General features: G+C 43.6%; 1 protein-coding gene across 6 annotated transcripts in view; it reads left to right on the top strand.

Annotated features, from left to right (window-relative positions):
* Nucleotides 1-604: 604 nt before the first annotated feature.
* The window catches only part of PHACTR1 (phosphatase and actin regulator 1), a 316,524-nt gene continuing 295,405 nt past the window's right edge, over nucleotides 605-21,723 (top strand). For 2 of the 6 annotated variants that reach the window (XM_064597166.1, XM_064597170.1), the window contains exon 1: nucleotides 605-765. The gene's annotated coding sequence lies outside the window, so the exon portion shown is untranslated. The other 4 variants (XM_064597167.1, XM_064597168.1, XM_064597171.1 and 1 more) reach the window with 4 other exon arrangements.

The raw sequence follows: 21,723 nt of genomic DNA, 5'->3' as shown, positions 1-21,723 counted from the left end.
TCCCGCATTGGGCTCCCTGCTCGGCAGGGAGTCTGCTTCTCCCTCTGACCCTCCCCCCTCTCATGTATTCACTCGCTCTCATTCTCTCTCTCTCAAATAAATAAATAAAATCTTTAAAAAAAATTAAAAATTAAAAAAAGAAATCTCTGCTAACTCAGCATTGGCATTTAAGAGGTCCTCTACCCAAGAAGAATCAAACCAAAGGCAAATAAAAATGCCCTGCAAAACTGTAGCACACCCCTCCCCCCACCGAAGTTTCAAAAAAGGTTACTTGTCAGTGGTGTTTACAGGGGGAGGAGGAGGCAGGTGGGGGGACACGAGGGGAGTGAGGTGTTCTGATCAGAACTCAAAAGGCACAGTTTGAATTATATAATGGAGCTGCTGTGAGTCAGGTGACAGGCTCACCGAGTAATTCCCTGCAGAAGGAGACAAACTGCATGTTAAAAAGCTGAACAAATACTTTAAGAAATAAAAAATTAAAAAACCCAGGCCGTGAGTTCCAGACTTCCAAGCTGCAGCTTACTCTGAATTCTCTCAAAACTGAAACAGCTGGGCGGGTTTGGCTGGGTCCGGAGACTCACTCGCAGAGGCAGCTGCTGAGGGCCAAGTGCAGGTCGGGGGGGAGTCTGGTTGGATCACCGGGTTACTTTCTGTTTCATTTCGAAATGTTCCCTGCTTCTGGAATTGGTTGCCTCCAATGTCAAGGAAAACGCATGATTCCTTGGAGACTCCAGCCAGGCTTTTAAGGACCGGGGCTTCGTGAAGGTAAGAGGCATCCGTGTCCTGCCTGCCCCAGGGCTGCCTCCTCGCAGTGGTCTGGGTGCGAGCAGGGAGCACCAGGAGGAATCTGCCAACTTGTTCTGGGATCTGATCGAGGCCAGAGAAACCATCTGCGGAGGGGTTTTAAGGTTAGCAAAGGGGTAAGGTGGATCCTTCCCGCCTAGATGGGTGGCCAGCCCGTCCCTGGTGAGTGGACCCGGTCCCCAACTCCCGGGGGCTCCCTTCCCTCCCCCATTCCGTCCTACGGAGGAGTTGTCAGCCGTCAGGGACTTGGCACGGGCTGGCCCGGGGCTGGGCAGGAAGGCGAAGGGGCTGCCTGGCACCAAAGAACTGCGTGGGTGTGTGTAGCATGTGTATTTAAGAGCCCGACTCTTGAGGAGACTGTTGCTCAGTCCAAGAAAGCACAGCTATTAGCCAGAAAACACACCTAGAGGGGAGGATACTTGCTTGAGCAAAGAGCCTTGGGAAACCTGTAAGGTAGGCGTTTGAGTTTTAAATAATTTTATTGCTTTTCGTGTATTTGTTAGCTGGATTTTGTATACGTTTTATGTTTGGTTGGGTTTAGGGAAATTTTGCTCTTTTTTTGCCAGTATGGATTGATTTGGTTTTTCAGTCTCTGGACCCGAGTCATAGGATGTCTTGGAACCCACTGGTGTATGGGATGCGGATGCCTGGAAGTCAGAGGACATTGATGGGAAACTGGCTAGCGATGTTTTTCAAATCAGGGGATTCACTTGCAAATGTCACTGCAGTGGAGGCTTGCCCTGGACTGGGGCTGAGGCAGGCAGCACTTAGGAACCTCAGGAAGTTTCTGACTTAAAGAGACAGGAAAGGAAAAACTGGGTCAGCAGTTGTTATTTGCGGGGGAGGTGGGCACAGGGAAAAGTTGTGGATGATAAAAGAGAAAGACGATCGGGGAGATAGAAGGACAAACCCTGATTTGGTGAGATCCCATTGCGGGCTGTGGCATTTTGAGGTTTGAGGTGTGACGATAAAAATCAATATGGCAACTGATAACAGCTCACTGGGCATCAATAAGAAAGCTATAACGGATTCTTTTTCTCACTGACTCCTAGAGACCTCTGGAAATAAGCAAGGGGTTAGTTAGTTTCCAAGAGTTCCCTTTCTAATTCCTATTCTTTTTTGGCCACACTGAGGTGCTCTAAACACAATGTGGTGATGTTAGAGCCAAAGAGAAAACATGCTGTGTAAGACGTCTAAGAAGGGATATTCAAGTTTTTGGCTGCGCCTCACCCCTTCCCCACCTTACTCCCCAGTTTTTGGTAAATTATAGGAGCCGAATGTGTCTAATATAAACAACTCTTTAGAGAGGTGCAGGGATTGCTGTGAGAGGATGTTTGGATTTCACAATAAAAATGATCTTGACTCAGTGGTTCTTAAATCCGTGAGACCACGGACCCCATCTGGGAACAGAAAAGATTTTGTTGATCATGAATTTTCTAGAGTCCTCGCTCTACTGTGGCCCTATCACCCCCATCTCTTCCCGTGCTCAACGAGCACGACTAAATGATGACCACAGAGCCAAAAGGCATAACGTAGTGAGGTTTCTAATTAAAGCCCACGTTTGGGATAGAGACAGTATAATATTATAAATATTCATAACATAAGAGAGCTGCTCATGGAGCCCCCTCTGCAGGTCACGGCAGTCCCCTGAAAAAGCACTGCTTCCATAGTGAGTTCCTTTTATCCAGATTTCCATCTGTTGAAACCGATGGAAAACCTGCATTTCTGCACTTCAATAATATAATGAGGACTGAGATTCATAAGGATGACCTCCAGCCACCACAGATCCGTCAGGGCCTTTCAGATCACAGAAGACGATGCGGTGCTCTGACTCATTTTACTTTTGAGTGCATTGCCTTGCACTCTGGTGCACTGAAGTTTGGTAACCTGCCTAAATCGTGGTGCCCACACTGTCCACCCCAAGAGGCAGAACTCGTGGTTTTACAAAGGGATTTTTGTGTTACTTTCAGGGTGAGGCACAGTCTGGGAAATAGGGTTTGGGGACCAAGATACCACGTTTGGAGGTCCATTTCTGGGACAGTTCAATAATTCATGGAACAGCTGGTCAGAAGATGCGAGACAGGCAGGCTTTTGAAAGTCCAGTCCTTGCAGAAATGTGGATACTTTGTTTAAAAGCGTAAGTCTTTGGTGTTCGGGCTGACTTGGGTTTGCCTTCCTATTCTCCCACCTATAAAGTCAGTGACGTTGGGCAAGCTTCTTGACCTTTCTCAGCCTGTTTTTTCATCTGTAAAATTGAATCGTAACAGTGCTTACCTCATTGGTCATCTGGGAAGTGAATAAAATGATGTATAAGTGGAACAGCTCATAATACAATTCTGGCATGAGTAGCATCTAATAAACAGTAGCTGCTATTATTATTGTTATGATTTGTGCTATTTAGTGACCACAAAATAGTTGAAAAATGGGGCCACATTTTTCCTTGTAATATCCCAAAGAGTAAGGAATAATGTTGTTCCAACTTTAGAACAACATTCGGGATCCTCAGAATGTTCTGGAATGAAGTTATTAGCATATCTGTTCCTCTGGGGGAAGAGTCTATTGAACTGGTTTAAGCCACACAGGACTTCAGTGGCAAGAATGGGGTGTGGGGGGTGTAGGAATGCTTCTCTCCAGACTTGCTGCGCCCTACCCCCTGGATCACACTGCTCCTGATGATCTCCCAGGGGCGGAGGTGGGGCAACAAAGTCAAAGAAGCCCTCGTCTCTGGAGAGCCTCAAACATCTTCCCGCCGATGGAGTTTGGTGCGGCAGACTTGGTTTTCCCCACTTCAGCCTGCTCTTAGTTGTGGCTCTGCTGGTTTTTTCTCCTGAATTGCTGGGCTCAGAAACCCTACAGGTGTCTGCCCACGTGACCAGCTCATGCAGATGGGTGATTGTGGTCAAGACTCCAGGCCTCCAAAGGGGACAGCACTAAATCTGCTCCCCTTGTGTAAGCCCCTTACAGGCTCTGCTTCCATTTTTCTCTCTCAGTCTCCTAATGTGGGGATTTAAAGCCTCCCATCAAGCAAACTCCTGATCGAGTGTTATAAAGTCCAAAAACGGCCGTATAATCTAAAGGATAAATATGTCAAAAGTTTTGCATTCCATGGGTATTCTGCTTCCTGTAGAATTCAGCATCCACAGTTACAGGAAGGTGCTAAGAGAGGGATTTCATAAAAGATCATCCAGGAATAACCTGGGCTTCTCAAGAAAACTAACTGAATAAAAATTACCCCCCCACACACACACACACAATGGCAGAGTTAAGAATGGTGGAGAGAGTCTTCTTTTAAGAAATGCACCACAAAGACAACACAAAAGTCTAAAATGCATAGAAACAGAAGCAAAATCCAGTGGAATTACAGGTAAGTCACAAGATTCAAAAATAAAGAAGCAAATTCTGAAATGTAAAACTCCCCGAAGTTGGAAATATAATAATGCTAAGGAAAAAGAAAAAGGAGCAGAATGTGGGAGAAACCACAGAGAGAGCCCTGTAGCTCTCTGAGTCAGCCCTGGAGCCTGAGTCAATCATTCCTCATTGATAAAATGGTAACAATAATCTCTACCCTACTCCAGGGGTTACTGAGAGACACAAATGAGAGACTGTGTCGGAACTGGGAAGATTGACAAGAACCTTAAGAGTATTCCCTCAACACTGTTGAAACCTTGAACTTCAGCTGGACCGGTCAGTAGGTTTTAATAACTATTTAGGACTAAAGAAAATTGACAAAAAAGAAGGAATGTGCATATTACTAAAAAACAGGATTTTGGGGGCGCCTGGGTGGCTCAGTCAGTTAAGTATCCGACTCCTGATTTCAGCTCAGGTCATGATCTCAGGGTTGTGAGATTGAGCCCCCGAGTTGGGCTCCATGCTTAGCGGGGAGTCTGCTTAAGATTCTCTCTCTCCCTCTGCCCCTTTCCTGCATGCATGTGCTCTCTCTATCCCTAAATAAATAAATAAATCTTAAAAAAACAACCCATAGAATTTATCTTCTTAGGAATACAGAAGAAAAGAAAATCACTTTGGATAATTTATAGCTAACGAATAGCCAATAACTACTGTATTCATTTGCTAGGGCAACCATAACACATACCTCAAACTAAGTGGCCTAAACAGCAGAAACTTATTTTCTGATAACTCCGGAGGCTGGAAGTCCAAGATCATGGTATGGCAGTGTTGGTTTCTCCTGAGCCCTGCTCTCCTTGGCTTGAAGATGGCTGCCTTCTCTCTGTATCCTCACATTGTTCAACCTCTGTGTATGCACATCCCTGGGGTCTTTTCCTCTTTTTATAAGGACACCAGTCCAATGGGATTTGGGCTCTATATAGATGACCTCATTTACCTTTAACTACCTCCTTATAGGCTGTATGTCCAAATACAGTCCCATTCTGAGGTACTGAGGGGGCTAGGGCTTCAACATATGGATTGGGGAGGGACACAGTTCAGCCCATAACATCTGTCAATTAAGAAAGCTCATTAAAAGGTATGTTCTTGTTTTAGAAATGTATCAGGTCCCTAAAGGAAAATGGTAACTCCATAAAGGAAAAATGAAATCTCCAGATTACCATGACGGAGAGACATCACAGAAAGTAGTCTGGTAGACCTGGCCCAAGATTCAAGAGGAGCTTGGCTTCCTGGTGTATTTCCACTAAGAGGGGAAGGGAGGAGCTTGTTTTCTGACTTCCTCCCAGGTGTTCTGTCCAAGAACTAGCAGACTAGTCCCTGTCACGGTTGCATCTCTGCGGTGATAGCTATTCTGGGAGGATGTATTTCACATTGTTTGGAATTAGATGCTCCTTTGAGGTCCAAAGGATTGTGGCATTTCATTGGCTCATTTCCCACTTCCTTTCAATATTATCTTTTGAAGGAAGTCAAAGATTGATCCTACCATCTGGGGTCCTGCCATGTTCCGTGTGATCATACACACTTTTCCCCATTTCTTCAGTCAGTTCACAGCAGTGTGAACAGTGCTATTCAGTGACATGGTTGCCGGAAATACACATGTACACATATATGCACGCACACATGCACATTTATTCATTCCTGAAACAGAATTTGTGAGTAGAGAGGAGGTGTTTTGTAAGTGACATTTGCACATCATTTTCTTTTTGAATGTCAGATCTTTGATTTCAGAGAAAGAGATACAGGGTCCAGCTCACGGCTGAGGTGTCCCCACAAATATGAGAAGCACCAGGGAACTGCCGCTTATTCTCCGTTCACAGGCATGAAAAGGCTCGAAAGGGGAAGCAGGTGATTTGCAGGTGTTTGTAGATAAGAGTGAGCATGCTCACTGCCTTCCTGTGGCCCCTTACCGCTCACAGCCTCACCTTTAGGGGACCATCTGCACACTGTGGTAGAGCACATCCCAGCCAGATCCAAACAGGAAACACGAGGAGATCGTGCAAGCAAGGCATACCTTGATTTTCTTTTTAAAACAACTGGCAGTGGTGAAAAATTCTATTAGAAGGAACAAAGAAGCACACATTTAAGAATTTGTAAAACACCTTCTCATGTCCTTTTGCATTAAAAACAAGGTATGCCTTAGGGGCGCCTGGGTGGCTCAGTCATTAAGTGTCTGCCTTTGGCTCAGGTCATGGTCCCAGGGTCCTGGGATGGAGCCCCATGTCTGGCTCTCTGCTCGGTGGGGAGCCACCTTCTCCCTCTCCTTCTGCTTTTCCCTCTGCTTGCTGCTCTGCCTGCTTGTGCGTGCACGCTCTCTCTGTGTCAAATAAATAAATAAAATCTTAAAAAAGAAATGTGTGCCTCCATGCCCAAGGGGAAAGAATTGGTTCCCCGAGCATCATGATCATACCTTCTGAGCCGGCTCCTCATGCTGTCTCAGCACAAAGAACACACTCCTTTCTTGCAGACAGTTTTCCCCTTCTACCAGGATCCATTTCAAAGGCAGGGGAAGGAAGGTGTTAGTACACTAAATTAGTTTGCCCAACCTTCAAGCCGTTTGGATGCAGTGTTCTCTCCAAGTGTCAGGTGCTCTTGTCTGGGTTATTAGAAAGAGGCTGTTGAAACTATGATGCAATTTAGAGTATGTCAGAGCCTGGATTACTTAGCGTTTATTTGAAGGTTCATGACTTGCCTGAGAAAGGACCTGGAGCCTGAAAACTTTTAAGGACACACACTCGGGAATAAGCCATCAGACTTCAGGAAAAACTAATACTGGTTCCCTTTGGTTTTCAGATAAATTAGGAACATAAATTAGGAACTCTTATTTATTTGTTCATTTATTTATTTTTAAAGAGTTTATTTATTTGACAGAGAGATACACAGCGAGAGGAGAACACAAGCAGGGGGAGTGGGAGAGGGAGAAGCAGGCTTCCTGCGAGCAGGGAGCACGATGTGGAGCTTGATCCCAGGACCCTGGGATCAGGACCTGAGCCAAAGGCAGACGCTTAACGACTAAGCCACCCAGGTGCCCCAGGAACTCTTATTTTAGTTGGTTCATTCACATATAGAACTTCCCAAGTAAAAATGTGGGTGTTTTGTTTTTTTTTTGATAAAGCAAAAAAGTCACTACCTTGGGTTTTTTTGTTGTTGTTGTCGTTATTGTATTTAATCAGTAAGCACTTACTCTCTACTGAACTAAGAACAAAGTGTTGTGAAAAGAGTTTTGCAGGGGAAGAGAAGATGAATCAGATCTACTGTAGCTAGAGAAAAAAACATGTACATAAAAGTTTTATGAAGATACAGAAAATGACAGCTTCATGAGAGCAGAAAAAAATGGCTATTGAAGTTGGAAAAAAGGAGATATTAATTCCAGCTAGAGAGGGCTTTAGGAATGTTTTTAACAAAGGTCTTGAAGGATGAATAGGTATACTTCAGTATGGAGCGGGAGGAGAGGGAGTGAGCAGGAAACAAAATTATAGGAGAGGCAGGTGAGCAGGCCAGTTTTGTGGGAGGAGTGGGTGAAAAGAAACCAGTTGTACGTACATTGGAAAGAACTTGAATATCAATCAGAGAAGGACATGGTGGGAGCTTAAAAGTATGCTTAGGATGGCGTGAATGGAGAGAGGGTGAGTGCGACAATCAATTACAATGTTATTGCAGGAGTGCAGAACCAAACAATGGTCAATAATAATGATAATACAACAACTAGCTGTCACTTGCTGAGGGCCTAGTAATTGTTGAGCATTTCCGTTAGATGATCAGCTTTCACCTGCCCAGCAGACCTGGGAGGTAGGTACAAATAGACTTGATCCTCATTATTCATGGGTTCTATATTTGCAAATTTGCTTATTTGCTAAAATTTATTTGTAGCCCCAAGACCAATACTCATGATGCTTTCACAGTCATTCATGGACATGTTCAGAGCAGCAAAAAATTTTGTACCACATGCACATTCCCAACTGAAATCGAAGAGGGTGATGCTCTGCCATCTTGTTTCAGCTCGCATACTGTAAACAAGTGTTGTTTTCATGGTCTATTTAGTCTAATTGTTTTCCACATTTTTTTTTTTTGCTTTTTGTTGGTGACTTTGCTGTTTAAAATGGTCCCCAAGTGTAGCGCTGAAGTGTTCTCTTGTGTTCTCGAGCGCAAGAAGGCTGTGGCGTGCTTACAGAGAAAATATGTGTTAGATAAGCTTCGTTCAGGAATGAGTTACACTGCTGTTGCCCAACTTCAAGGTTAATGAATCAAAAATATATACTAAATAAGATGTCTTTAAACAGAGCCTATGGCCCTAGCAGCCTGATGGCAGCGCATCTCGTCTGGTCCCGGAAGCTAAACAGAAACACACATGGGACAAGGTACAAATTGATCAGTTGGTGGAAACATTGTGACCAGAGGCTCACAGGAACTTTAGCTTATATTTCACCAAGTAGCAATGGTTTTGTATTCACTAACTCAGTGTTCACAGTGACTTTATCGAAGAGGGCTACTTGAATATCAAAAATCCTATAGCACTCTCCTTTCCACAGAGGAGTAAGCTAAGGCTAGGAGAGATGAGGACCTTGCCCAAAGCCAAACAGCAGGCGTAAACCTAGTCTGCCAGAATGGCATGTCATCATGTAATAACCCACATTTGTAATGACATAACAAGGGTCTGGATCAGGTGATAGCGATGAAAATGAAGAATGGAGGAGAGGAGGTAAATTGCAAATGGCTTAGGAAGTATAATCAACAGGACTTGGCCACTGATTGCACATGGAAGGCAAAGAGGAGTAGGCGTCCAGAAGGACTCTGAAGTCAGGAGGAGGTGGTGGACTATTGGGCCGAAGTTTGCAGGGAAGGGTAAACAACAGGTTCAGCAGGGCTTAAGGACTGGGGTTTGAGAACAGAAATGCCGGTTGTTATCTTCTGAGTTCTCATATATTCCAAGTGCTGTTGAGAGACTCTACCTGAGCAATCTCCTCATTGACTCCTTACAACAGCCCCAAGACAGTGACTATGATGCCCATTTTACAGATGAGGAGAGTGAGGCTCAAAGAAATAAAATAACTTGCTTATGGGCACCTTGTTTATACAGAAAACAGGAAATTTAAACCCAGGCAGAGTGACCCTGGAGGTTGTAATAACAGAAATTTGGGAGTTTGAGATCTTGGAGGAAGAGAGGCATAAATGTTAGTGACACCTTGTGTTGTTCTCTAGTTTCTTGTTTTTAATTGTATTTTTTCCAGTATTTTCTCTTTTCACCACATGTTTTCCTACCTTCGTGTTTTTGTTCAAATTCTTCTGTCCCACAGGAATGTTGTTTTCTCTCCTAGCATTTAGGTTTCTTCTCTTGCTTTTTTCTTTCTTGATGTTACAAAGGGATAACTAAAATTATTTAATAGCCGGGATGCCTGGGTGGCTCAGTTGGTTAAGTGTCTGACTTGATTTTGGCTCAGGTCATGATCTCAGGGTCGTGAGATTGAGCCCCACATCGGGCTCTATGCTGGGCGTAGAACCTCCTCTTAACTCTCTCTCTCTGGGACACCTGGGTGGCTAGTCTGTTAAGTGTCTGCCTTCGGCTCGGATCATGATCCTGGGGTCCTGGGATTAAGTCGCATTTCAGGCTCCTTGCTCAGCAGGGAGCCTGCTTTTCCCCCTGCTAGTGTTCTCTCTCTCTCTCTTTCTGACAAATAAAATCTTTAAGAAAAAAAAAAAGATTCTCTTTTTCCCTCTCCCTCTGCCCCTGCCACCCTCAAGTGTGCTCTCTTGCTCGCTCTTTCAAAAAAATTATTGAACAGCTGCAGGAAGTGAACATGTTACGTCATGTTAGTTTGTGCTGTTTCATAAAAATGTTTGAAGATTGCAAGGTTTCCAGGAATGTAATACATGTTACTTAGCAACAATTATTCTCCTAATCGCTTCTGCATTTCACATTAATAGGCTTATGGTTTATTGGCAAATGTGCTCATTAATAGAGGAAAACATGATTATGCTATTTGTGTGTTAGATTTGGATAACCTGACATAAAAAAACAGTCCCTGTTTTGCATTTCATCTCAGATATCAATTATCTTTGAACTTTTTTTTAAAGATATGAAGTATCTAAGTTTCCCAAATCCATATCCCTGAGACTTATTTGTCTATGTCCCGGAGATATTAAGAAATTAAATATTCGCGCATCACTTAGGTATTAAGCGTTATTTCCACAGGACTCCCAGTAGCACTGTGCAGGGGGAAGGAATAGTTTCCAAACACAGAGGGGAGCTCATCTAAAAAGTGCCAGAGCTGTTTATTATATTCAAAAACATGCTAGCGATATATAATAGGGGGGAAAATTCCCATCAGAATCTTGGGCTCCCTCCTTCTTTCTGCAGAGCCCCTCCAAGATGTCCAGAAGGTGAGCATTCTTTCTGACCACACAGAAGGGGCTCTCCAGAGCTGTGGCATTTCATCAAACCACCTCTGCCCACGGAGTTCAAATGCCGGTGCTTGCAAGAATAGTTAGCTTGAATCTCTGCAGGCAAGCAGGAAAGAGTTCACCTACAAGGGACTGTCTATTCTTTGAAATAACCCAAGTATGAAACCATTCCTTTATAAATTAAAAAGAAACCCCTTGAACTATTCTGAAGTCAAAAGAGAGAGTTGCAATGCATCTGCTAACTGTACTGTGTCCTCATTCAGCTGTAAGTAACTCTTAGGTGAATCAAGTCTGCATTTGTAATAGAGATCTGGTAAGGTAGGGACAAAGGCTAAGGCAAACCCAGAGGAATCTTTGTCCTCTTCTTAAACTACTACAGCATAAAAGGGAACTGGGAAAAGTGAAACCATGTTGGTTTGATTCAACAAACACCCGAAACCATCTTTCAAATACTCTGGGCGGAATCAAGTCCAAAGTGTGTTTTGCCAAGCCCGAGGGAAATTCACTCCATGTGTTTCTGATTCATTTATAGTTTAATCATCAAAATACTGCTTTGCAAAATACTGCTTAGTTATGTCCAAGAAACCTTTTATGAGCCGTTTTAAAACATTGTCTTGAAAACAGGAAGCACTGTTTTGCCAAGAGCTAACAGATGCTTGGGCAGAGGTTCTGGATTTGGTTATGGGGGCAGAAACTGAGATTTCCAAATCTGACAGAGCCAACCTTATAATGCCTTTGGGGGAATCTGTGCTGTGTGTCTGCCTCCACTCACTAGAATAACAGAAATCCTTGAGGGAAAATAACCCAAGGAGCAGGTGACCACTGGCTTCTGTGATTTCCGCTCAAACTCGTTCCCATTCTTGGGTTTTCACACCCTTTCACTACATTCCATTTGCTAAGTGATAAGTCAGGGGATAACTTCTCTACTGAAATCTTGCTAGTGTCGTAGTCCTTAAAAACCTAAGGTAGAATTTCATCATTGAGCTTAGAAAACAGTAACTCGAAGGAGCCGTTGACTTCAGGAATAGGAAAAATAATTTTTTTTCTCTTTTTGAGTGTTTTTTTTTAATTAACTAGAATTGTCAGAATTAAAGCCTCCTGAAATTGCTTTCACATAAAGTAATGTTTATGTCACTTTCTCTCTCATTGCTCTTCATTGGGGGTTTTTTAAGTTCCCCCATCAGCTTCACCTGGGAAATAGTTAGAAATGAAAATTCTCTGAGCCCACCTCACATCTGTGTCCAACGTTTCTCACACTCCATGTACATCAGAATCGCGGAGGCCCCATCCCTAGAGTTTCTGATTCAGTAGGCCTGGGTGTGACCTGAGAACTTGTATTTCCAACAAGCCCTCCAGGTGGTCCGCTGGTCCCAGGACCCCACCTGGAAAACCACTATTCTAGACTCTTCCCAGGTCTTACCACTGGCCTGCAATTGAGTGGCAGGGAGGTGGGTACTGAATCGCAGGTGTAAGTGAAGAACTATTCCAGGTGCATCCGCTAATGGTTACCTGGGGATATGTTTTAATGATTTCTCAAGGATGCCGTCTCGAAATTCCTGTGGACCATTGTTCATGACCAAAGAAATGAAGTAGTTTACATAATTCTTGGAATGATTGTATAAATCTGGCCTCCACGGAGATTTAGTTGATGAAATAGTACCACCAAGCCAATTTATATAAAACGCTTATCATCTTTAGAGACTTTCATAAATTAGACTATAGACTTTAAAATTATATAAAAGTAACTAAATTCATCTGGTGAGAGGAGGTTTTCCTGTCATTAAAATGTTAAAGGACTTTTATTGCATGGATTCTTGTATGAGGAATATTGGGCATGTAATAGGAAAGTGTCCTTGATGAGAATTATATAATACACACTAATGGGCTGTATTGATCCTTAGGCAAACCGTGAAACTGGAGCTCATTGAGGGCATTTCACCAGAGTTCTGCGGACATGCTGCTTTTTGGTGATCTGACAATACAAACAAAGAGCTTATAGAACCTTCTATTTTTAAAAAAGTGGTTCGTAAACTTTCAAATGTATTAGAATCACCTGGGAATCTTGCCAATAGGCAGATTTTGGTTCAATAGGTATGGATGGAGAGGGCTCAAGGCATTTCGTTTCTTTTTTTTTTTTTAAAGATTTTTTATTTATTTATTTGACAGAGAAAGACACAGCGAGAGAGGGAACACAAACGGGGAGTGGGAGAGGGAGAAGCAGACTCCCTGCCGAGCAGGGAGCCCGATGCGGGACTCAATCCCGGAACTCCAGGATCATGACCTGAGCCGAAGGCAGTTGCTTAACCAACTGAGCCACCCAGGCGCCCCAAGGCATTTCGTTTCTAATAGTGTCCCAGGTGATGCTAATGCTGCTGGACCATGAACCACACTTGGAGAAGCGAGGTTCTGGAATAGTGGCTCCTGGCACTGGGAAACCTTGAAAAGATTCTAAATCAAATATTCTGGGTGGGACGTGGATGTCGGTATTTTTAAAGCACCCCAGGTGATCCTGATGTGCATCCAATATGGAGGAGCTCTGACCTGGAAGAGTATCAGTCGCAGTCCTAGGCTGCCTCTCTCCAAATCAAGAGTGTTGCCTGGGTCTTTTGTGAGTATTCCATTGCAATGAACTCACACTTGACTTCTCGAGTGTCATGAGTGCCTATTTCTAGGTTGCTGGTAAAGGAAAGAGCCAAATGCTTTAGATTCCAGAAGTGTTGACTACCAACTTGACATTCGGCTATGAAAACTTAGTGACCCATCATGTATTCTCACCCCTATAGAGGTTCTCCCTGTTTACTCTTTCAGGTGAGCTGCAGATATAACTGTGGGTACAACCAACATTGACACTCAAATAAAAAATGCTTGATATGCTTAAGTACTTAGACACATAGTTGAGAACTCAGAATCCTGCACTTAAAAAAAAAAAAAATCGAGAGAAAAAAATGTCTGAAAAATGTTAAGAGCAGATGTTACAATCCACTTATCTCTGGCATAAAATAAATGTAATATTACTTCTGTGGAACATCTGATTCTGCTTGTAACCGCACCCTAGTGGACCTTGTTGGATGAGTCACTTGCAGAATGCACCCTGAAGTAGCTGAATGTGCTGTGGTTGGGGCAATTAAATATCGTACACCTAAATATTAGAGAATACCTGCCTAATGTAATTATTTCAGTTTTAGCCTAGCTGAAGTGGAACTTCTCTCACAGTAATTAGCCAATGGTTGCAGTTACTTCTTCAGCTTGCTCCTAATTTCTGATAATAAAACTATGGCAAGATAGAAAAGAATATATTCCTATTTATTCTGGTGGAGGAACGCAGGCCCCGTTTGTCTAATAACTGTATCCAAAGAAGGGGATTTAAATGCACAGCATATTTGAGAAGTTAAACTTAATCCACCAAAAAGCCATTCTTATCCCACTTCCCCCACCTTTTTTTTTTTTTTGCTAGTAGTAGTAGGAGTACACAAGTTGTAAAGAACTGAAATTTTGGATGCCACATGAAAGTTTCCCATTTTATGCTATGGGTAGATCATAGGCATGAATCTAAACTGACACAAACCATCCTCACTATAACAGTGGTCTTCTTCACCATATCTCCGGGAATTGAACTGTATAGCGGTGATCAGTAGAATGATCAGAAATACAACAGACATGGCGGAATAGTCATGAAGAGTGATTTCTTGTTCTTCAGGGCAATACACTATTGGGCGCCCCCTGTATATTTGGAGTTAATTTAATCCTCGCACTTACCAGGGTGAGCAGCACAAAGCAACCATGCTGGAGGAAATGCGTTAGGAACCCTTTTGCTTATTTCTTCTCTGATTTTGTCTTCTCCTAACGCTGGAACACCTGGAACACCTCTCTCGGCCTCTTTACCCATCTACTATTTTTTTATTAACATAATTTATTATTTGTTTCAGGGGTACAGGTCTGTGATTCAACAGTCTTACACAATTCACAGTGCTCACCATAGCACATACCCTCCCCAGTGTCCATCACCCAGCCACCCCATCCCTCCCACCACCCTCCCCTACAGCAACCCTCAGTTTGTTTCCTGAGATTAAGAGTCTCTTATGGTTTGTCTCCCTCTCTGATTTCATCTTATTTCATTTTTCCCTCCCTTCCCCTATGATCCTCTGTCTTGTTTCTCAAATTCCTCATATCAGTGAGATCATATGATAATTGTCTTTCTCTGACTTATTTCGCTTAGCATAATACCCTCTAGTTCCATCCATGTCATTGCAAATGGCAAGATTTCATTTTTTGACGGCTGCATGATATTCCATTGTATATATATACCATATCTTCTTTATCCATTCATCTGTTGATGAACATCTTGGCTCTTTCCATAGTTTGGCTATTGTGGACATTGCTGCTATAAATATTGGGGTGCATGTGCCCCTTCGGATCACTACATTTGTATCTTTGGGGTAAATACCCAGTAGTGCAATTGTTGGGTCATAGGATAGCTCTATTTTCAACTTTTATCTGCATTCTTGTCAGTACTTGGCCTTCAGGCTTTCTCACAGTCTTGGGCATGGCCACCCTATGGCTTATAACATCCCCACTGCTCCAGGTAGAAACTTACTGCCCAACCTGATCCCCCAGGAAGCCAGTCCCACTCTGACAACCTCAGTCAGGCCCATTGAGCTACAATTACAACAGACCACCTACAAGCCTGGGGCAAGCAAAGCGTCATGGCTTTGGCCCTCAGATTACTGAAGACACCCGTGTGGGGTGTAAGGGCTGGACAGAGGGTAGGAATCACCCTGCATGCCCTGGGGTGCTGATGGTCCCCCCTTGGACTTCAGGTCTATCTATATTCATCTCTAGAGTCATGGGGCTTCTCACCACTCAGACTAGAGTTTTGGAGGTGGAGGTTGGGGAGGAGCACTGAGGAGGGGAGCTTTTAAACTTGTGCATTCTTGAAAAGTCATGATTTGAAAATGTACCATTTGAATTTCAGTTCCCTTTAGTACTGGAAGTTCTGACCAATAAGACCCACTTCCCTTCAGAGGCCCTTCCAGGTAAACCCAGTTTCTCATTTTTGTAAAAGAAAAGAAGCTGATGTAGAATTTTGAAGCGATGGCCAGTAAGCTCGTGGATGTCTGTTTGCTTACATAGTGAAATTTTCTTGAAGCAAGGGAGGACCACGTTTGGAATCCATCTGAGGGAACACTGCCTAACATCCCATCCTTGGCAATCACTGGGATAGACCCTATAATTCTAATAGCTATGGTTGTTTTGGTGATTGATCAGATGTCTTAAGGTAGATAGGTTTTCAGTAAGGAAGTGGGCCACACCAAGAGAAGAGAAAATTACCATAAAGATTAAAAACAACACAAATAATAATGGAGGATGGGCAGACACAGAACCAGGTAGCCAGAAAAGGCAGATCTGTAGGTGCAGAACATTGATTTGTGGTTGCATAGGGGCTAGGGTGAGAATTAGGAGGGAGTGATAGTGCCTGTCTTCTTTGTAGGATGTTGGAAATGTTCAAAAATTCGATTGGGGTGACGACAGTTGTACAATTCTGCAAAAATACTGAAGTCCATTGACGTGTACACTTAAGATGGGTGAATGTGATGGTGTGTAAATTATGTCTCAACAGAGCCGCCAGGATAAAAAGGCGTCTTATAAGCCCTGCTAAGGAGTTTTGATGCTCTCGCAATTGAGGCAAGAAGATATTAGTGATGCCGATTCCTGCACCTGCATTTTAGAAAGCAGGGAGCATACACAGCCCTGCTCAGGTGAGGGGAAGAGAACTGACTTCAGCTGAGCATCTACTGTCTAACAGACACTGCATAGACACCTTCTGTGCATGATCTCATTTAAATCCCACCATAGCCTACTGGTACCTTTACTCTAACTGGATGGTTTGTTGCTGTTGCAACAGAGATGCAATTCTATTGGATCTGAAATAGAGACAAGCCCTGCTTTACCTGTGAGACGTGCATGGCTCAGGGAGGAGAAGTCATGCCAGTAAGTAGCAGAGCCGGGGGTTGGAGCTCAGGAGATGTCTGATTGATCTAAGGCTTGGTCTTTCTGCTCAGCCTACTTTTCTGAGATTGGGCGAATGAGCATGCACAGCACAGAGCATAATGGCTTGGTAGATTGCCCAGGGGAAGTACTTAGACATGCCCCTTGTATTTCCCATGGTTGCCTTAACAAATCACCACACACTGAGTGGCTTAAAACAATACAAATATATTCTTTCTGGGGGTCAGACGGCTCCTTCTAGAGGCTCTGGGGGAGAATCCATTTTCTTACCTCTCGAGACTACTGACATCTCTTGGCTTGCGGTTCTTTCTTTGCAATGGGATCACTCCAACCTCTGCTTTTGCCATCACATCTCCTTCTTCTTTGACCTGATCCTCTTGTCTCCTTCTTACAAGGACGCTTGTCATTTACACTGGGCCCATCTGGATAACCCAGGAGAATCTCTTTATCCCAAGAGCCTTAATCTCATCACCTCTGCAGAGTCCCTTCTGCCCTGCACTGTGATACCTTCACAGCTGGGGGGACTGGAATGTGGACATCTTTGCGGGGGGGGCATTACTCAGCCTACCACACCCCCAATTTGAAAGGAGAAACACATGTTTGAAAGGAGTCCAAGAATAAATGTAGTCTTCTATATCTTGACCTTGAACGTAAACTCAAAAGCTTCTCTTTCTTCATAACCCAAATAGACTAGAATCAAATAATACTTTTATTTGTCTCCCATTTTAAAATGTCCTCCTCTTGAAACTTTAGAGGAATAAAATAAATAAATAACTTGATGATGTGCCATGAAGAATATTATTTTCCTTTGGAGGTATTATTATTAGTTGATAAATCTCAGGCTTGCTTTCATATGTCAAGCCCTCAGAGAGATCTCACACCGAAGGAGTGTGGAAGTTTGGACAAATGAGAACAAACACACATGTAGAATAATACTTACATTGCTCAAAAACTGTTTTGAGACATCCTTTCTCTTCTGCAATGTCATTTAAGGCAAATATGTGCTGCGGGAAGCACTGTTAAAATAGGTCAGTGTCGTCTTTTTAAAAGGTTCTGTGGTGTCTATTTTCCTCTAGGTTTACCTCCTACAACAACAGCTGTAAATTGTCAAAGTCAAGTCCCCAAATTACAACAGAAGATGAAGAGCAAACCCAGAGGCCATGAGGCAGCCTTGAATCTGCTGACTGAAAGCACAATATGGAGAGAGAGACTTAGTTGTTGTTATTAAAATGTTCAGGGCTCTGAGGGGTTGTTCCTCCAAAGGTGGGAGACCTTATCCTATATATAGGGTGTATAGATAGATAGATAGGTAGGATGTAGATAGATAGATAGGATATCTATATAGGATATATATAGATACATATGCATTTTTAATATACATTCAAATATTAAATGGTAGGAGTTTGGGAATTGGGAGAGGATGGAATGTTCCCTTAGCTCTTATGCAGAATTCTCCTGTATATTCTTGTCTCTCTTTGACCAATGACAATAATACCTTTCTCTGGTAACTCCTGTAGATCACCCTCTTCATTTTTTGTTGTCCTACACTCAGCCTACCAATATGAACTTTCTTTATCCTTTACTTTGAACCCCCTGGCTGACTTCTGCAAAAAGTAGTGTTTTCATTAAAAAATGTCCTAGGTGGTTAACCAGATTTAGTCTCACAGAATAGAGTCCTGGGGACTCAGGGGCCCTGCTCTCTGCCATGAACTGCTTATGTGACCTGGGGGTCAGTCTATCTGGATCTCCCGTGTTTCCGCATGAAGTTCAAGCCGGCCAGGGTTGTGTCATAGGACTGTGAGGTGCCTTTCAGCTCCAATATCTTACAAGCTCAGAACATTTAGTGGCTATGGGAACTATGTGTTGGATCTTGATTTGGGGTTTCCAAGAAGTTGGCCCAGGGATAGATACAATTTTGTGTGTAAGTAGCTTATTTGGGAGGTACACTCAGGAAATACTGGCAGAAGTTTGGGGAGATAAGACAGGAAAAGAGAAGGAAGTTGATCAAGAGAGCATTCTCAAGCTAGTCACCACTATATGCAGTGAACCTCCATGTTATTCCAATTTGGGGGTGCAGAAACTAGGTATTTATTTATTCACATGCTCCTCCATCATGGGTTGAATGCTGCTTTGGGGGGGCATTGCCTCCCAAGTACTTCTTGCTCCTTTACTCCTACAATCAGGAAAAAAAAAAAAGCCCTCTGTACAGAGTTGCAGGCGTTCCCTGTAAGCCTTCTAATTATGGGAATGAGTGCCAGTGGGATACGGGCGGGGTGCTGACTGCGTCTGCTAAAATGTGTGTAAGAGGGGCAGGGAAGGAAGGGAAATGAGTGGTCAATTAGGAAATGAGAGAGCGGTGGTCTGATATTTTGGTTTCTTTTAAACGTGCCACAAAGGTTGCAGAGATGACAGAGCATTGGTCAGCGGTGTTCAGCAGCGTATCCAGGCTACCTTTGTGGTGGGTATAGACAAGACAATAAATTCGTAGCTCAGTGTTGAAGAAGAGTTTACAAAAGTCCTGACCAGAGTGAAATCTTGACCAGTATGTTAGTAAATTATGGATGGTCTCTGTTATTTACATAGAAACACTCTAAAAACACCACTCTGCAAAAATCTAATGCAGTTTTCTCTCACGACCTGTTCTTCAGGAAAAGGACATTAAAATGTCATAATGCTATGACATTTTAACTAACAAAGAGTTCATCTTCAATTGCTTGGTATAGAAGGTTCTGTTTGGCTAGGAGCCTTCCCTTACGGGTTTGGGTCTTTCCTTTCATGCTTAGCCAGTGCGGTGTGTAAAATGGGCCAGTGGGTTCTATGATCATCCATTGCTCCTTGAAAGGCTTTGGGATTCAGAGATGCTCTTAGAAGTAAGTGGGGTGGAAGGAACGGGATAATTAAGTTCATTTCCCCCTCTGAATTTTATTTCTGAGAACCCAACTTGCCAAGATCTATGAACTATGGAAGAGGCTTTACCGTCAATCACTAGGGAAAGAGGTGATGGAAGAGGAAGGAGACAGCTGACCAAGGAGCTCTAAACTTCAATCATTTTGTGTTTCAAGACAGGGGAGCAGGATTGCTGACTTTTACATTTCTTTTGAGAGGTGGCATGCTGATGGCATATTGAAGAGTCTAATAAAGCCAGGTATAGGTGTAACTCTTTTAGGAAACTGTCAAACTGGTAAAAAGTGAAACTCCTTAGGTGAATATAAAATAAGATTTGACTTACATGCAACTTAGCATCTTAGAATAAGAATAGACTTTCCAGAGCATCTAAATTGACCCTGTTATTTGACTTAAGAGAAAAAAAAGAAAAAAGACCTTGAAAGGTTTGGACACTTGTCCACCAGGGCTGGAGAGCTTATGGATTCAAGGATCCGGTGCTCTCTCTACCCCATCACGTGGCTGTATAGTCCTTCCCCCTCCTCTCTCCCCTCCCCCCCCTCTCCTTCCCTCCCTCCCTCTCCTGCTCCCCCTCTCTCTTCCTCTCAAAACAAGAAGTTCATTTAAACAAGAAAACCCCTGATCTGAAAGGACTACTCTCAAGGATTCATTTCTTTTACCTTATGTCTACATGTAATAGCTTCACACATAGCCCCCCCCAAAAGCTGTGAAGTTGCTTTTGGTTTTACAATGATAAAAGCAAAAACACTTTTTGCTTTTATCCCCCAGTCAAGTCAGGTTTGCAAGGGTTTGCGTTGTGGTTATTTGTTTAACACGGAGAACAAAATCATTTACCATTCTGTAAGGACAGACGTTGAGTGAGCATGTCACTAATGGAGAAAGGGGGTGTTTGCCCAGAGACCGTCTTTTTCTGGACCTGGTCTCTAGTTGGTCTCCGCTTTGAGCAGCATACCATAGACCACTTAGTGTTTTTTTTTTTTTTAAGATTTTATTTATTTATTCATGAGAGACAGAGAGAGAGAGGCAGAGGGAGAAACAGGCTTCCTGCTGAGCAGAGAGCCCGATGCGGGACTCGATCCCAGGACCCTGGGATCATGACCTGAGCTGAAGGCAGTCGCTTTACCAACTGAGCCACCCAGGCGCCCCTTAGTGTTTTTTTTTTAAAGAAACATTTCTGTGTCCTCTGTCCTGCTTCTGTCAGCTTCTCTTTGCCTGATTTTCTCCAATGTAGTTGTTACTTAACACTCTGAACCTCAGAAGCATCTGACTCTTGATTTCAGCTCAGGTCATGATCTCAGGGTGGTGGGATCGAGCCCCATGGGGGGCTCCCCGCTCAGTGGGAGTCTGCTTGGGATTCTCTCCCTCTCTCTTTCTACCCCTCCCCCTGCTCGTGCACACACACTCTCTCTCTCTAAAATAAATAAATCTTAACACACACACACACACACACACACACAAACTTGCTTCTCATTCCCAGGACGACTCTGTTCTCCAAATGGTTCCTTTATGTCTGCATAGGAATGAAGTCACTTTCCCAGGCAGCCAGACTTCTCAGCCACAGTAGAGAGACAGAATTCTCCTCACGATATATAGGAATGTTTAACCTCACTGCTGGTAAAATGATAACATCATTATGACATCGTGATCAAATTATAGAGGGTGGTTTTGTGTTGTAGCAGAAGGAAGGTGGGAAAAGTCCAAGTCCTCAACAAAGTTTCATCGAACAGTGTGGAACCCTGGTGATTCAAAAGGCTTGCAGAAAAAAAATCAAGTGTGTGTGTGTGCGTGTGTGTGTGTGTGCATGCGCGTGCACAAAAACTGAAAGGGTTTATTATTTTGCCTCTTTCACTCTTTTTGCTCCAGCACATCCATCCCCTGGTGGCCTTTAAGTGACCAAGTTGAGAGAAGGATTCATAATCCCCCCCCACCCTGCCCCCTCCCCCCGCCCCGCCTTCCCCCTGCCCCTTGCCCCTTCCCCAACCCTGGGCCAGGCACATCAGGCGAGTTCCATAGGAGTTTGTCATGCGCCACGTGGAGCAGGCAGTGCTTTGTCCCTGGTGACCTCTCTGCTTGTTCTCACGCTTTGCTCCTTGCTTAGAATATTCCTTTGCTCTCTTCCCCATGGCTGCCTGTCCAGGTCTGGGTGTGACCTGCTGCAGGATCACGTGCTGACCCTCTAAACCGGAAGCTCTGTACTCTAGTAACACT

This window comes from Mirounga angustirostris, unplaced genomic scaffold (assembly GCF_029215605.1).
Source record: "Mirounga angustirostris isolate CCGP_5_RB_7025 unplaced genomic scaffold, mMirAng1.0.hap1 SCAF_8, whole genome shotgun sequence".
Taxonomy (NCBI): Eukaryota; Metazoa; Chordata; class Mammalia; order Carnivora; family Phocidae; genus Mirounga; species Mirounga angustirostris.
The sequence above is the reverse complement of the archived record's forward strand: the minus strand, read 5'-3'. Positions and strand labels throughout refer to the sequence as shown.